Here is a 16,068-nt window from a genome sequence, read left to right as displayed (position 1 = left end):
TTCCTTCGATAAAATGTCGATTATTGAGGAATGTGCACATTTTTCCTGAAAATGTTCAGGGGCTTTCGGTGAAGTTGCGGACAAAATTATTTTAAAAATTGGTAGAAAATCATTCACAAGTCACCCAGGAAATTTGCATTTTATCTAAGAAAATTTGGCGACGCCGGATGGTTCATACGGCGTTCTTGCTTGGCACGGCAGTATAAGGAGTTGATTCCCAGACTTCACGTCGTGTGATCGTTTTCGGCTTGAAATTTAAAGAGTGAACATGTAGCGTCCTGCTTTAATTTTGCCCATGCTTTAGCGCTTTTAACTTCGCGCTTCACGTTTAGATTTACCCATTCTCAAAAGTTTAACTGCTCGTAATTGAAGATAGAAAATATTAAAACAATTAATTTTTTTCGAATTGAATTGATACATTCTTTGCCGAGGATTCACTCCAAATAGTTTCCGCTCGATTATTAAGAGCAATGGCGAAGCGTGAATGATCGACTATCGATATTTTCCCATTTGAAGCTATGGTAAATAATCGATTATTAAGGTATGCGTTGCGATCACGCTGTTTTCATCCCTTTCCATACGTTTAAATTGTAGATCAAACGATAAGTCGCAAATCACGCCACGCCACTGATTAAAGGGTATTTTTTTTTTTATATATAAGAAAGAGGTTCACTTTGACGTATAGGTACTGCGCCCTCTCGTACCGCCCTTACATTTGCCGTAACTTCAAAAACAACCGAATGATCTCAGTGATTTTGCCGACGTGCGATCAAAATTCAGTCCAAAACTGAAATCTCATAACACTAGTTGCCACCCTTGTTCTAGGCAACTAAAGACGCGTTTCTCCTATTAGAACGTGTAATTTCGGTGAAAAGGTTTAAAAGGTGGGAGACCTCTAAACTCCTATGGATTTAGTTTGGAAGTATACATCTGTAATGTATGAAAAAGAGAGTGAGGAGGTGCGAAAGGAAGAATGATTAGTAAACTGGTAATTTATACTTTTAATTTTTTACAAAAAAACGGAGAATTTTATGATTTCCGTTTCTTAGATAATGCAGGATTTCCATGCAATTTTTTTATTGCTTCACCTGAAAGTGCTTAAAGAGCTGATTTCACAGTTTTTTTTATAATTTTTTTCTGATGTGGGAAATAGTATAAAAATATATTTAAAAGCGAGAAAATGCACTGCCTAGTGACGCCATCTAGCAGTAATTCTTATTTAAACACATGCATTTTAGCAGATCGGATCATTTTGTCATATCTTCTCCAATAATTGTTCAATTCATGAACCACGGGTATTCTCGTGTTCAGTTCACTACGCAGATTCCACTTAACCACGACATTCATCAAATTTCAGACACCTGCAAATTCTCTATTGTATTATTATCAATAATTTATATTTTTAATTAATCTAATTTAATTTAAATCATGTAACGAGACACAAGACATATGTTTGTAGTATTTACGTTAGATTTAAATAAAAGTTGTTAAAAAAAATAAAAAAGAAAAATAAGCGTTTTGGGTAACTAACTTTCTTGAGAGAAAATTTGTACTCGAATGAACTTTTTCTCTCTATGGTAATTGATAAGCCTTCAATATTAGACTAAATTTTTACCGTACGTTAGCGAAATCGCCAACTCTCTATTCAAAACGACACGTGCGTGATACTGCTATCACTTACGTCTAAAACACCTGTTTCGACCGGAGGACATGGGAAAGGAGCGAGAGGTTAACAACACAAAACATAACCGACACATTTCATAGCTCACGACACGAATAAGTCCATCCTGATTATATTTTGTACCTGTAACGAATTATAGTATCCGCGTCAAAATCGCACTTATATGTAAATACCCGGCACGAAAACAAAGTTCTTTATGCAGTCTGAATGAGGCTTACCTTTTTTGAAGATTGTGCGCGAGGCAGCAAAACGTCTGGTCTACTGACGGCCGTGCGCCCGTGCCCTGTGGCTACGGAGCCCGGGGGGCGCTGCAGGAAGGGGGGTCCTCTGTTGCCAAATTGCGCTGAATTTGAGATTTTGTAATGTATGGTGTGTTTACAGTAACAGGGTGGCTTTATTAGGCCTCTTTGCTTCTTTCCCCGGTTCAAGGAACGTAACTTCATTCCCAGATTGTAGAATTGAGTCGAACAATTCGATTTTTTTAAAAAAATGTACTTCTGCCATTTTTTTCACAGACTTTGTCTCATTTTTGCGCGCGATCGGAGGGAAAATCAGGGAAAATATCGTTTAGAAATGCCCGAAATTCTCCTGGTAAAGCTGCAATTTGCGGAGGGGAATTCGGCAAAATCGAAAGATCTGAATTTATGACTGAATCTGTAAAAAGAGGCCTTATCTCCCGGCGGAAAATGTCCTTAGCTCTATGCAAACACAAAATCCACGTTTTTCTATATATAACCCAAGAATTTATGTCTTGGAATTCCATGATTTATATCCACTTTAATTTTAAAAGAATTTAAGAAAATATTCCCCCCGGAAGGTGAGGTCACTTTTTACAGACCCAATCATATCTAATTTTATAATACAAAATCGCAAGACCAACGGGTAATGTACAGAGCCTGATACGCAAAGCGCATCGGGGGATTTTCAAAAATCAGCCCCTCGAACTCAAAACTGCAGCGCAGAAATAGCGGTCATTAAGAGAATCGGTACCCCTCTTTGTTTACATCGAGCCCAAAGCACAGGCACCTCCTCTTTTTCAATCGTGTTGTCACAACTCTCTCCTCGAGTGTCGGTCTCCCGAGGGAACAAAGAGCTTTCGAAAAAGCTCAGAAGTGGCAACGCCGCACGTCGTCGGGAGGCGCTATTTATACCGTGTCTCAAGGCCCCTCCCGGTCGCCCTGCCCCCCCTTCCTCGTGATGCGCCCCGGTCCAAAATCAGGACCCAGAGAACGCCCCCCCCCCCCCCCCCGTGCGGTTCGGAAAGTTTGCGCTGCGCCTCTGGTGTCGAATTATAGTTTACACTGTAAAGTTCAGTGCTCTGCGAAAGCTCCGTTTGATCGGCCGTCCGCGGGGACATAAGTGTGCCGTTTCCGAAGAGCGTAACTCCATTCCAACGTTGCAAAATGGACTAAAAAATTCATGTTTTCCAGGAATGTACCTTGGCAGTTTTTAAATGTCTGATTTTTGCATGAGATCGGAAGGGAAATCAGTGCAATTTTCAATTAGAAATTCCGAAGACTCCCCTCCAAGTAGCATTTTTCAACGGAAAAATCGGGATATATTGCAATTTTATCGGCGATAAAATCGCTAGGAGCATCAATATCTGAGAGATTATCCTCGATTTTATTGGGATAAAATCGCGATTTTATCGCCCGGCAATTTATTGCGATATTTTCGAAATAAAAATCTCGATAAATGACGATATAATGTCGATTTTATCGACAAAAATTGATCGCGATTTTATCGAACCAAAAATTGCGATGTGGAGCAATTTGATCGCCATAGATAGCAATTTTTCATGCGATAATATCTCGATATATTGCCACCGATTTAATCGCGATAACCAATCGATAAAATCACTATTTATAACGCGATCACTGCTACTTGGGTGGTAGAAATGCAATTTGAGGGAGAAAATCGGGCAACATTGAAATGGAGTTAAGTTCCTTTGCGAGGGGACGACGAGTTAATAGCGGAACTACTGAAGCACCTGCCTATATCTGCCGTGCTGAGTACGCACGCCATATAGCATTTGAATGTTGCTTAATTGCCTCTTAGAAACTATTTATTTTTGAAGAAATTAATATTTTTCCTTGAAATTTTTAGACATGTTTGGATCAAACCATGAACGAATCCTCTGAAAAACTGGAGGAGAAATATTTTTTCCTGAAAAGTGCTTCGTTGAAGAAAATATGGCAACACCCGATAGCTCACACAGCGTTCTTCCTTAGCACGGCAGATATAAAGTGTACCAAAGCTAAACGCGAATATTTTCAGAATAAAAAATTGGGATCGAAATGGGATTTTTTTTGTTCTTTTCAATCTTCTCCAAAATTTCCCCCTTTAGATTTATGGTCCCTCAAAATGTGGGCCTTCAAGCAGTTTTTCTTGCTTGTTACGACAGCCATGAATGAATATACATTCAAATTCGCATTTTCGTGTTCTTCAACACGCCGGTTACGCCGCAAAGGCAGCTAACAAACTGGGAAGTGGGAACAGTTACTGTCAATTGGACCGAGCTAAGCAGAAAGGAACCAAGCCTTATCAGCTATCGCCAAATTTAACAGGGAAATTTAGTTTTTTACATGAAAGCGGTTGTGCAGATTTTTGTGCAAACAGTGAATTTATCTGCAGAGTGCGAAGCAAATTGCTCAAATATTTCAAAGCAATCCGCAAAAAATTACTCTTGTGAAAAAAATTAAGTTGCCCAAGTAACTTTAAGAAGCAGCTGATGTGGCTTGGTTTCGTTCTACTAAACGCGATCCAATTTAAGCTCGCTTTATTTGTAGGAACACACTTACTTCATCGCCCAGTGCCGGTCCTATGAATTTTTAACTGGTATGAGATTGATAAAGGCACCCGAGAAGGGAATGGAAGAGGACAGGCCTCGAAGACACTCCAAGCTAAAAAAAAAAAAAAAAAAAAAAAAAAATCAAGTGGAAGAACTCCGAAAATTATTAAAAAATTGGTTGTCTCCCGTATCGCAAAAAGAGAGGAAAATATTCACAAGTTCTCTCGTTCAGTTCGGTCAGCGGTGATTCTCTCTACATATTCCTACATTTAAGAAAGGAACGGATTACTTCTCTCTAATCTTCGGCTGCGTTGCTCACGTAGCCTTTGAGGCACCACTACAAATAAGACGGATGGAAATAGAGCATTGGAAAGGGAGCGCTTTGATGACGGCGCAGAGATACAACTATTCGAACTTGATGGATGTCCGTGTTGCATGTGCAAAATTGAAGGCGCGATGGCGCGAAGCGTAGACTCGCAATGCTCCGCTCTATTAATTGCCAGTGAGATACCGCTCCTGCTCAGGAGAAACGTTTAAAAACGACGCCGGATTATATCGCTCCTATCTCCGAATATATTGCTCGCGTAGTCCTTAAAGCACCACGACAAAGAAAACAAGTGGTTACAAACGCAAAATAGAAAATGTAGCAAGAGGTAGGAAACGTGTCAATGACGGCGAAGAGATACAACTTATTCGTGCTCGATAGATGTCCGTTAGGGTGTTTAAAAAAAAAACTTTTTTTGGAAACCATTGCTACACTCGACACTTTTGATGCTATCGGGCCTCAGTAACATGAATATGGGTCAAATTGTCGTCTCGCACATTTCTACGTCGACCCCAAGCTCCCCTATTTCCCGAATAATGGGCTAGCTGATTTTGAGGATTTTTTTCTCAAGCTGTCTATTTTCATATTAGACTTTTTTGGGCGCGATTCTTCGGTTAAAATGCTTCACTTACCCTCATCCAATTGGACGTATTTCTATCAAACGGACCTAAGCGCCATAGGGTGAGGAAGGTAGAGGAAGGCTTGGATTGGCGGCGGAACCGGGCGTCGGGATCATTCCGTTCTATACTCGCAATGCTTTTCCATGGCGCTTAGGTCTGTTTGACAGAACGCGCTATCCGGCATGCTAAATTCCTCAAAAGGAACTCAAATTGGCGCTTAGTTCCGTTTGATAGAAATACGTCCAATTGGAACTAAGTCGCCCTGATTCTATATTGGGGACACACTTGGGGGAACACGCAATTTTGGGGTGCATATGCTCATAAGCAAATCCGTGCAAATTTCTGATTTTTGAATTTCATATTTATTTTCTCGTAATAACGAAGAGTCCATTATGTAATGTAATGTAATGTAATGAATCTTTTCAGGTGGTATTTAGGCGGGAAATATAAACACATCCCTCCCCCAGTAACCCCGGGTGTGAGGTGGAGGGGCGGGGGAGGGGAGTCAACCGGGTGCATCCCGCCTGCTGCATTGGAGACACATTAAAAGCATAGTTTTTGCTTATTTGTGCAGAGGGGCTAACAGCTTACAATCTCCTCTAAAATTCCTTTGTACCCTTGAAATATACCCCCCCTCCTCACACCCACAACACCCTCCATGTCTCTACATGCTTGTTGAATGGCGCATTACCGGACATATCCATGATATGAAATCTTAGAAATATTGCGGCTCGTTCTCTGGACGGGAAATTTATTATTCCGCATCCTCAAAAGATGTCGTTGCAACAGTAAAAATAATTTTGCTCCTGAAAAAAGGAATAAGAAAAAAATTCAACCCAGCATTCAGGACCAGAGGCTACAACCGAACATGAAAGCCACACGCACACTGAAAATAAATTCTCGGCGTTTTTACCAAGGTCCGTTGGTACCTTTAAAATCTCACTTTTTTACGAATTATTGGTAATTTTACCAAAACAGACTGGTAAAATAACCTACAAACCGGTATTTATACTGTATTTTTCGGGTAAAAATACCACTTTTATTGATAATATCCCGGTAACTTTGCCCAAATACCGACTAATCAAAAAGTGGGAGAGAGAAAGACGATAAAACGGCGGGGTTTCAAAGTCGACGGTGCTCCTTTGACGTGCCGTATCTGAGAAATGAGTGCGAGAGAAATAAAGGAAAAAACAGCGAATCGAACGACCCAAGTTATGCCTTAGTCTCCGTTCCCGGCCGTTCTTTCCAGGTCTCAAGCTTGAAGAGCATCACCAGGGACACCTGGCGCACACACACACTCAGAAAATACAGACTGGGCCTCGTAATTTGGTCCGCGGTGGTAGTGCCGATCCCGAATCCGGTTGCCCCGAAAAAACACCGGAGTGCTTTCCGACCATGAGCCCTGGAAAGAATGGCCGTGAACGGGGACTAAGGCTCAACTTGGATCGGTCCATACGCTGTTTTGTCCGTTCTCTCTCTCGCACTCATTGCTCAGATGCGGCACGTCAAAGGAGCACACTCGGCTTTGAAACGCCGCCCCAATTGTCGTCTATCTCTCTCCCACTCATTGATCAGATGCGGCAACCCGCGCCTCGTCGAAGGGACACACACACACTCGCAAAAATACAGGCTGGGCCTCGTAATTTGGTCCGCGGTGGTAGTGCCGATCCCGAATCCGGTTGCCCCGAAAAAACACCGGAGTGCTTTCCGACCATGAGCCCTGGAAAGAACGGCCGTAAACGGGGACTAAGGCTCAACTTGGATCGGTCCATACGCTGTTTTGTCCGTTCTCTCTCTCGCACTCATTGCTCAGATGCGGCACGTCAAAGGAGTACACTCGGCTTTGAAACGCCGCCCCAATTGTCGTCTATCTCTCTCCCACTCATTGATCAGATGCGGCAACCCGCGCCTCGTCAAAGGGTCACACACACACTCGCAAAAATACAGGCTGGGCCTCGTTATTTGGTCCGCGGTGGTAGTGCCGATCCCGAATCCGGTTGCCCCGAAAAAACACCGGAGTGCTTTCCGACCATGAGCCCTGGAAAGAATGGCCGTAAACTGGGACTATGGCTCAACTTGGATCGGTCCATACGCTGTTTTGTCCGTAATCTCCCTCGCACTCATTGCTCAGATGCGGCACGTCAAAGGAGCACACTCGGCTTTGAAACGCCGCCCCAATTGTCGTCTATCTCTCCCCCACTCATTGATCAGATGCGGCAACCCGCGCCTCGTCAAAGGGACACACACAAACACTCGCAAAAATACAGGCTGGGCCTCGTAATTTGGTCCGCGGTGGTAGTGCCGATCCCGAATCCGGTTGCCCCGAAAAAACACCGGAGTGCTTTCCGACCATGAGCCCTGGAAAGAACGGCCGTAAACGGGGACTAAGGCTCAACTTGGATCGGTCCATACGCTGTTTTGTCCGTTCTCTCTCTCGCACTCATTGCTCAGATGCGGCACGTCAAAGGAGCACACTCGGCTTTGAAACGCCGCCCCAATTGTCGTCTATCTCTCTCCCACTCATTGATCAGATGCGGCAACCCGCGCCTCGTCAAAGGGACACACACACACTCGCAAAAATACAGGCTGGGCCTCGTAATTTGGTCCGCGGTGGTAGTGCCGATCGTGAATCCGGTTGCCTCGAAAAAACACCGGAGTGCTTTCCGACCATGAGCCCTGGAAAGAACGGCCGTAAACGGGGACTAAGGCTCAACTTGGATCGGTCCATACGCTGTTTTGTCCGTTCTCTCTCTCGCACTCATTGCTCAGATGCGGCACGTCAAAGGAGCACACTCGGCTTTGAAACGCCGCCCCAATTGTCGTCTATCTCTCTCCCACTCATTGATCAGATGCGGCAACCCGCGCCTCGTCAAAGGGACACACACACACTCGCATAAATACAGGCTGGGCCTCGTAATTTGGTCCGCGGTGGTAGTGCCGATCCCGAATCCGGTTGCCCGAATAAACACCGGAGTGCTTTCCGACCATGAGCCCTGGAAAGAACGGCCGTAAACGGGGACTAAGGCTCAACTTGGATCGGTCCATACGCTGTTTTGTCCGTTCTCTCTCTCGCACTCACTGCTCAGTTGCGGCACGTCAAAGGAGCACACTCGGCTTTGAAAGGCCGCCCCAATTGTCGTCTATCTCTCTCCCACTCATTGATCAGATGCGGCAACCCGCGCCTCGTCAAGGGGACACACACACACTCGCAAAAATACAGGCTGGGCCTCGTAATTTGGTCCGCGGTGGTAGTGCCGATCCCGAATCCGGTTGCCCCGAAAAAACACCGGAGTGCTTTCCGAACATGAGCCCTGGAAAGAACGGCCGTAAACGGGGACTAAGGCTCAACTTGGATCGGTCCATACGCTGTTTTGTCCGTTCTCTCTCTCGCACTCATTGCTCAGATGCGGCACGTCAAAGGAGCACACTCGGCTTTGAAACGCCGCCCCAAATGTCGTCTATCTCTCTCCCACTCATTGATCAGATGCGGCAACCAGCGCCCTTCAAAGGGACACACACACACTCGCAAAATTACAGGCTGGGCCTCGTAATTTGGTCCGCGGTGGTAGTGCCGATCGTGAATCCGGTTGCCCCGAAAAAACACCGGAGTGCTTTCCAACCATGAGCCTTGGAAAGAACGGCCGTAAACGGGGACTAAGGCTCAACTTGGATCGGTCCATACGCTGTTTTGTCCGTTCTCTCTCGCACTCATTGCTCAGATGCGGCACGTCAAAGGAGCACACTCGGCTTTGAAACGCCGCCCCAATTGTCGTCTATCTCTCTCCCACTCATTGATCAGATGCGGCAACCCGCTCCTCGTCAAAGGTACACACACACAATCGCAAAAATACAGGCTGGGCCTCGTAATTTGGTCCGCGGTGGTAGTGCCGATACCGAATCCGGTTGCCCCGAATAAACACCGGAGTGCTTTCCGACCATGAGCCCTGGAAAGAACGGCCGTAAACGGGGACTAAGGCTCAACTTGGATCGGTCCATACGCTGTTTTGTCCGTTCTCTCTCTCGCACTCACTGCTCAGATGCGGCACGTCAAAGGAGCACACTCGGCTTTGAAACGCCGCCCCAATGGGCCTGTTGCAAACTTTTGCTAGAGCAAAACTAAGAGTTGTTTCTTATAGATAATGCCTCAAAAATCACGATGAGCGCATCGGCAAACTCTGAGATGCACTCATAACTTCACAATCTGCGAAAAAATTTGCGGTTTTTTTGAGCTTCCCGCTTCAAAAACGATACTACGGCACAGGTGAACATTTTGTAAGAGGAGTCGTTCCATCGTCGGCAATAATCATCATAGCCGACGCCAATCCGCCAAAACACGTTTGATGGGACGAGATAACACCTGAACTGGATAGACCAGATAACAATCGGTGTGTTAACGTTCATATTTTCCAAGCCCGAATGGATTGACCTTGAACTCTCCTTGAATAACGCGCGGAACTGCGTGCAAGCGTCGGCCATGATGAATATCGCCGACGATGGAGCGACTCCTCTAACAAAATGTTCACCTACGCCGTAGTATCGTTTTTGAAGCGGGAAGCTTAAAAAAACGCAAATTTCTTACGCAGATTGTGAAGTTATGAGTGCATTTCAGACTTTGCCGATGCGCTCATCGTGATTTTTGAGGCATTATCTATGAGAAACAACTCTTATTTTTGCTCTAGCAAAAGTTTGCAACAGGCCCATTGTCGTCTATCTCTCTCCCACTCATTGGTCAGATGCGGCAACCCGCGCCTCATCAAGGGGACACACACACACTCGCAAAAATACAGGCTGGGCCTCGTAATTTGGTCCGCGGTGGTAGTGCCGATCCCGAATCCGGTTGCCCCGAAAAAACGACGGAGTGCTTTCCGACCATGAGCCCTGGAAAGAACGGCCGTAAACGGGGACTATGGCCTAACTTGGATCGGTCCATACGTTGTTTTGTCCGTTCTCTCTCTCGCACTCATTGCTCAGATGCGGCACGTCAAAGGAGCACACTCGGCTTTGAAACGCCGCCCCAATTGTCGTCTATCTCTCTCCCACTCATTGATCAGATGCGGCAACCCGCGCCTCGTCAAGGGGACACACACACACTCGCAAAAATACAGGCTGGGCCTCGTAATTTGGTCCGCGGTGGTAGTGCCGATCCCGAATCCGGTTGCCCCGAAAAAACACCGGAGTGCTTTCCGACCATGAGCCCTGGAAAGAACGGCCGTAAACGGGGACTATGGCCTAACTTGGATCGGTCCATACGCTGTTTTGTCCGTTCTCTCTCTCGCACTCATTGCTCAGATGCGGACACGTCAAAGGAGCACACTCGGCTTTGAAACGCCGCCCCAATTGTCGTCTATCTCTCTCCCACTCATTGATCAGATGCGGCAACCCGCGCCTCGTCAAAGGGACACACACACACTCGCAAAAATACAGGCTGGGCCTCGTAATTTGGTCCGCGGTGGTAGTGCCGATCCCGAATCCGGTTGCCCCGAAAAAACACCGGAGTGCTTTCCGACCATGAGCCCTGGAAAGAACGGCCGTAAACGGGGACTAAGGCTCAACTTGGATCGGTCCATACGCTGTTTTGTCCGTTCTCTCTCTCGCACTCATTGCTCAGATGCGGCACGTCAAAGGAGCACACTCGGCTTTGAAACGCCGCCCCAATTGTCGTCTATCTCTCTCCCACTCATTGATCAGATGCGGCAACCCGCGCCTCGTCAAAGGGACACACACACACTCGCAAAAATACAGGCTGGGCCTCGTAATTTGGTCCGCGGTGGTAGTGCCGATCCCGAATCCGGTTGCCCCGAAAAAACACCGGAGTGCTTTCCGACCATGAGCCCTGGAAAGAACGGCCGTAAACGGGGACTAAGGCTCAACTTGGATCGGTCCATACGCTGTTTTGTCCGTTCTCTCTCTCGCACTCATTGCTCAGATGCGGCACGTCAAAGGAGCACACTCGGCTTTGAAACGCCGCCCCAATTGTCGTCTATCTCTCTCCCACTCATTGATCAGATGCGGCAACCCGCGCCTCGTCAAGGGACACACACACACTCGCAAAAATACAGGCTGGGCCTCGTAATTTGGTCCGCGGTGGTAGTGCCGATCCCGAATCCGGTTGCCCCGAAAAAACACCGGAGTGCTTTCCGACCATGAGCCCTGGAAAGAACGGCCGTAAACGGGGACTAAGGCTCAACTTGGATCGGTCCATACGCTGTTTTGTCCGTTCTCTCTCTCGCACTCATTGCTCAGATGCGGCACGTCAAAGGAGCACACTCGGCTTTGAAACGCCGCCCCAATTGTCGTCTATCTCTCTCCCACTCATTGATCAGATGCGGCAACCCGCGCCTCGTCAAAGGGACACACACACACTCGCAAAAATACAGGCTGGGCCTCGTAATTTGGTCCGCGGTGGTAGTGCCGATCCCGAATCCGGTTGCCCCGAAAAAACACCGGAGTGCTTTCCGACCATGAGCCCTGGAAAGAACGGCCGTAAACGGGGACTAAGGCTCAACTTGGATCGGTCCATACGCTGTTTTGTCCGTTCTCTCTCTCGCACTCATTGCTCAGATGCGGCACGTCAAAGGAGCACACTCGGCTTTGAAACGCCGCCCCAATTGTCGTCTATCTCTCTCCCACTCATTGATCAGATGCGGCAACCCGCGCCTCGTCAAAGGGACACACACACACTCGCAAAAATACAGGCTGGGCCTCGTAATTTGGTCCGCGGTGGTAGTGCCGATCCCGAATCCGGTTGCCCCGAAAAAACGACGGAGTGCTTTCCGACCATGAGCCCTGGAAAGAACGGCCGTAAACGGGGACTAAGGCTCACTTGGATCGGTCCATACGCTGTTTTGTCCGTTCTCTCTCTCGCACTCATTGCTCAGATGCGGCACGTCAAAGGAGCACACTCGGCTTTGAAACGCCGCCCCAATTGTCGTCTATCTCTCTCCCACTCATTGATCAGATGCGGCAACCCGCGCCTCGTCAAGGGGACACACACACACTCGCAAAAATACAGGCTGGGCCTCGTAATTTGGTCCGCGGTGGTAGTGCCGATCCCGAATCCGGTTGCCCCGAAAAAACACCGGAGTGCTTTCCGACCATGAGCCCTGGAAAGAACGGCCGTAAACGGGGACTAAGGCTCAACTTGGATCGGTCCATACGCTGTTTTGTCCGTTCTCTCTCTCGCACTCATTGCTCAGATGCGGCACGTCAAAGGAGCACACTCGGCTTTGAAACGCCGCCCCAATTGTCGTCTATCTCTCTCCCACTCATTGATCAGATGCGGCAACCCGCGCCTCGTCAAAGGGTCACACACACACTCGCAAAAATACAGGCTGGGCCTTGTAATTTGGTCCGCGGTGGAAGTGCCGATCCCGAATCCGTTTGCCCCGAAAAAAACACCGGAGTGCTTTCCGACCATGAGCCCTGGAAAGAACGGCCGTAAACGGGGACTAAGGCTCAACTTGGATCGGTCCATACGCTGTTTTGTCCGTTCTCTCTCTCGCACTCATTGCTCAGATGCGGCACGTCAAAAGAGCAGAGTCGGCTTTGAAACGCCGCCCCAATTGTCGTCTATCTCTCTCCCACTCATTGATCAGATGCGGCAACCCGCGCCTCGTCAAGGGGACACACACACACTCGCAAAAATACAGGCTGGGCCTCGTAATTTGGTCCGCGGTGGTAGTGCCGATCCCGAATCCGGTTGCCCCGAAAAAACACCGGAGTGCTTTCCGACCATGAGCCCTGGAAAGAACGGCCGTAAACGGGGACTAAGGCTCAACTTGGATCGGTCCATACGCTGTTTTGTCCGTTCTCTCTCTCGCACTCATTGCTCAGATGCGGCACGTCAAAGGAGCACACTCGGCTTTGAAACGCCGCCCCAATTGTCGTCTATCTCTCTCCCACTCATTGATCAGATGCGGCAACCCGCGCCTCGTCAAAGGGACACACACACACTCGCAAAAATACAGGCTGGGCCTCGTAATTTGGTCCGCGGTGGTAGTGCCGATCCCGAATCCGGTTGCCCCGAAAAAACGACGGAGTGCTTTCCGACCATGAGCCCTGGAAAGAACGGCCGTAAACGGGGACTAAGGCTAACTTGGATCGGTCCATACGCTGTTTTGTCCGTTCTCTCTCTCGCACTCATTGCTCAGATGCGGCACGTCAAAGGAGCACACTCGGCTTTGAAACGCCGCCCCAATTGTCGTCTATCTCTCTCCCACTCATTGATCAGATGCGGCAACCCGCGCCTCGTCAAAGGGACACACACACACTCGCAAAAATACAGGCTGGGCCTCGTAATTTGGTCCGCGGTGGTAGTGCCGATCCCGAATCCGGTTGCCCCGAAAAAACGACGGAGTGCTTTCCGACCATGAGCCCTGGAAAGAACGGCCGTAAACGGGGACTAAGGCTCAACTTGGATCGGTCCATACGCTGTTTTGTCCGTTCTCTCTCTCGCACTCATTGCTCAGATGCGGCACGTCAAAGGAGCACACTCGGCTTTGAAACGCCGCCCCAATTGTCGTCTATCTCTCTCCCACTCATTGATCAGATGCGGCAACCCGCGCTTCGTCAAAGGGACACACACACACTCGCAAAAATACAGGCTGGGCCTTGTAATTTGGTCCGCGGTGGAAGTGCCGATCCCGAATCCGTTTGCCCCGAAAAAAACACCGGAGTGCTTTCCGACCATGAGCCCTGGAAAGAACGGCCGTAAACGGGGACTAGGGCTCAACTTGGATCGGTCCATACGCTGTTTTGTCCGTTCTCTCTCTCGCACTCATTGCTCAGATGCGGCACGTCAAAGGAGCACACTCGGCTTTGAAACGCCGCCCCAATTGTCGTCTATCTCTCTCCCACTCATTGATCAGATGCGGCAACCCGCGCCTCGTCAAAGGGACACACACACACTCGCAAAAATACAGGCTGGGCCTCGTAATTTGGTCCGCGGTGGTAGTGCCGATCCCGAATCCGGTTGCCCCGAAAAAACACCGGAGTGCTTTCCGACCATGAGCCCTGGAAAGAACGGCCGTAAACGGGGACTAAGGCTCAACTTGGATCGGTCCATACGCTGTTTTGTCCGTTCTCTCTCTCGCACTCATTGCTCAGATGCGGCACGTCAAAGGAGCACACTCGGCTTTGAAACGCCGCCCCAATTGTCGTCTATCTCTCTCCCACTCATTGATCAGATGCGGCAACCCGCGCCTCGTCAAAGGGACACACACACACTCGCAAAAATACAGGCTGGGCCTCGTAATTTGGTCCGCGGTGGTAGTGCCGATCCCGAATCCGGTTGCCCCGAAAAAACACGGAGTGCTTTCCGACCATGAGCCCTGGAAAGAACGGCCGTAAACGGGGACTAAGGCTCAACTTGGATCGGTCCATACGCTGTTTTGTCCGTTCTCTCTCTCGCACTCATTGCTCAGATGCGGCACGTCAAAGGAGCACACTCGGCTTTGAAACGCCGCCCCAATTGTCGTCTATCTCTCTCCCACTCATTGATCAGATGCGGCAACCCGCGCCTCGTCAAAGGGACACACACACACTCGCAAAAATACAGGCTGGGCCTCGTAATTTGGTCCGCGGTGGTAGTGCCGATCCCGAATCCGGTTGCCCCGAAAAAACACCGGAGTGCTTTCCGACCATGAGCCCTGGAAAGAACGGCCGTAAACGGGGACTAAGGCTCAACTTGGATCGGTCCATACGCTGTTTTGTCCGTTCTCTCTCTCGCACTCATTGCTCAGATGCGGCACGTCAAAGGAGCACACTCGGCTTTGAAACGCCGCCCCAATTGTCGTCTATCTCTCTCCCACTCATTGATCAGATGCGGCAACCCGCGCCTCGTCAAAGGGACACACACACACTCGCAAAAATACAGGCTGGGCCTCGTAATTTGGTCCGCGGTGGTAGTGCCGATCCCGAATCCGGTTGCCCCGAAAAAACACCGGAGTGCTTTCCGACCATGAGCCCTGGAAAGAACGGCCGTAAACGGGGACTATGGCTCAACTTGGATCGGTCCATACGCTGTTTTGTCCGTTCTCTCTCTCGCACTCATTGCTCAGATGCGGCACGTCAAAGGAGCACACTCGGCTTTGAAACGCCGCCCCAATTGTCGTCTATCTCTCTCCCACTCATTGATCAGATGCGGCAACCCGCGCCTCGTCAAAGGGACACACACACACTCGCAAAAATACAGGCTGGGCCTCGTAATTTGGTCCGCGGTGGTAGTGCCGATCCCGAATCCGGTTGCCCCGAAAAAACACCGGAGTGCTTTCCGACCATGAGCCCTGGAAAGAACGGCCGTAAACGGGGACTAAGGCTCAACTTGGATCGGTCCATACGCTGTTTTGTCCGTTCTCTCTCTCGCACTCATTGCTCAGATGCGGCACGTCAAAGGAGCACACTCGGCTTTGAAACGCCGCCCCAATTGTCGTCTATCTCTCTCCCACTCATTGATCAGATGCGGCAACCCGCGCCTCGTCAAAGGGACACACACACACTCGCAAAAATACAGGCTGGGCCTCGTAATTTGGTCCGCGGTGGTAGTGCCGATCCCGAATCCGGTTGCCCCGAAAAAACACGGAGTGCTTTCCGACCATGAGCCCTGGAAAGAACGGCCGTAAACGGGGACTAAGGCTCAACTTGGATCGGTCCA

At 48.8% G+C, this 16,068-nt stretch overlaps 1 protein-coding gene across 2 annotated transcripts in view; it reads right to left on the bottom strand.

Moving 5' to 3' along the window:
• Nucleotides 1-16,068, bottom strand: part of LOC109034240 (uncharacterized) — a 68,652-nt gene that overhangs the window by 30,375 nt on the left and 22,209 nt on the right. The window contains exon 1 of one of the 2 annotated variants that reach the window (XM_072303996.1): nt 1,900-2,032. The exons of the other annotated variant lie outside the window; for it this stretch is intronic. The gene's annotated coding sequence lies outside the window, so the exon portion shown is untranslated. Of the gene's footprint in view, nt 1-1,899; nt 2,033-16,068 lie in introns of those variants that run through there. 2 annotated transcript variants of the gene reach the window in all.

The sequence above is a fragment of the Bemisia tabaci genome, chromosome 9, assembly GCF_918797505.1.
Source record: "Bemisia tabaci chromosome 9, PGI_BMITA_v3".
NCBI classification, from domain to species: domain Eukaryota; kingdom Metazoa; phylum Arthropoda; class Insecta; order Hemiptera; family Aleyrodidae; genus Bemisia; species Bemisia tabaci.
Note: the sequence above shows the minus strand (reverse complement) of the source record. Positions and strands in the feature narration are given on the sequence as shown.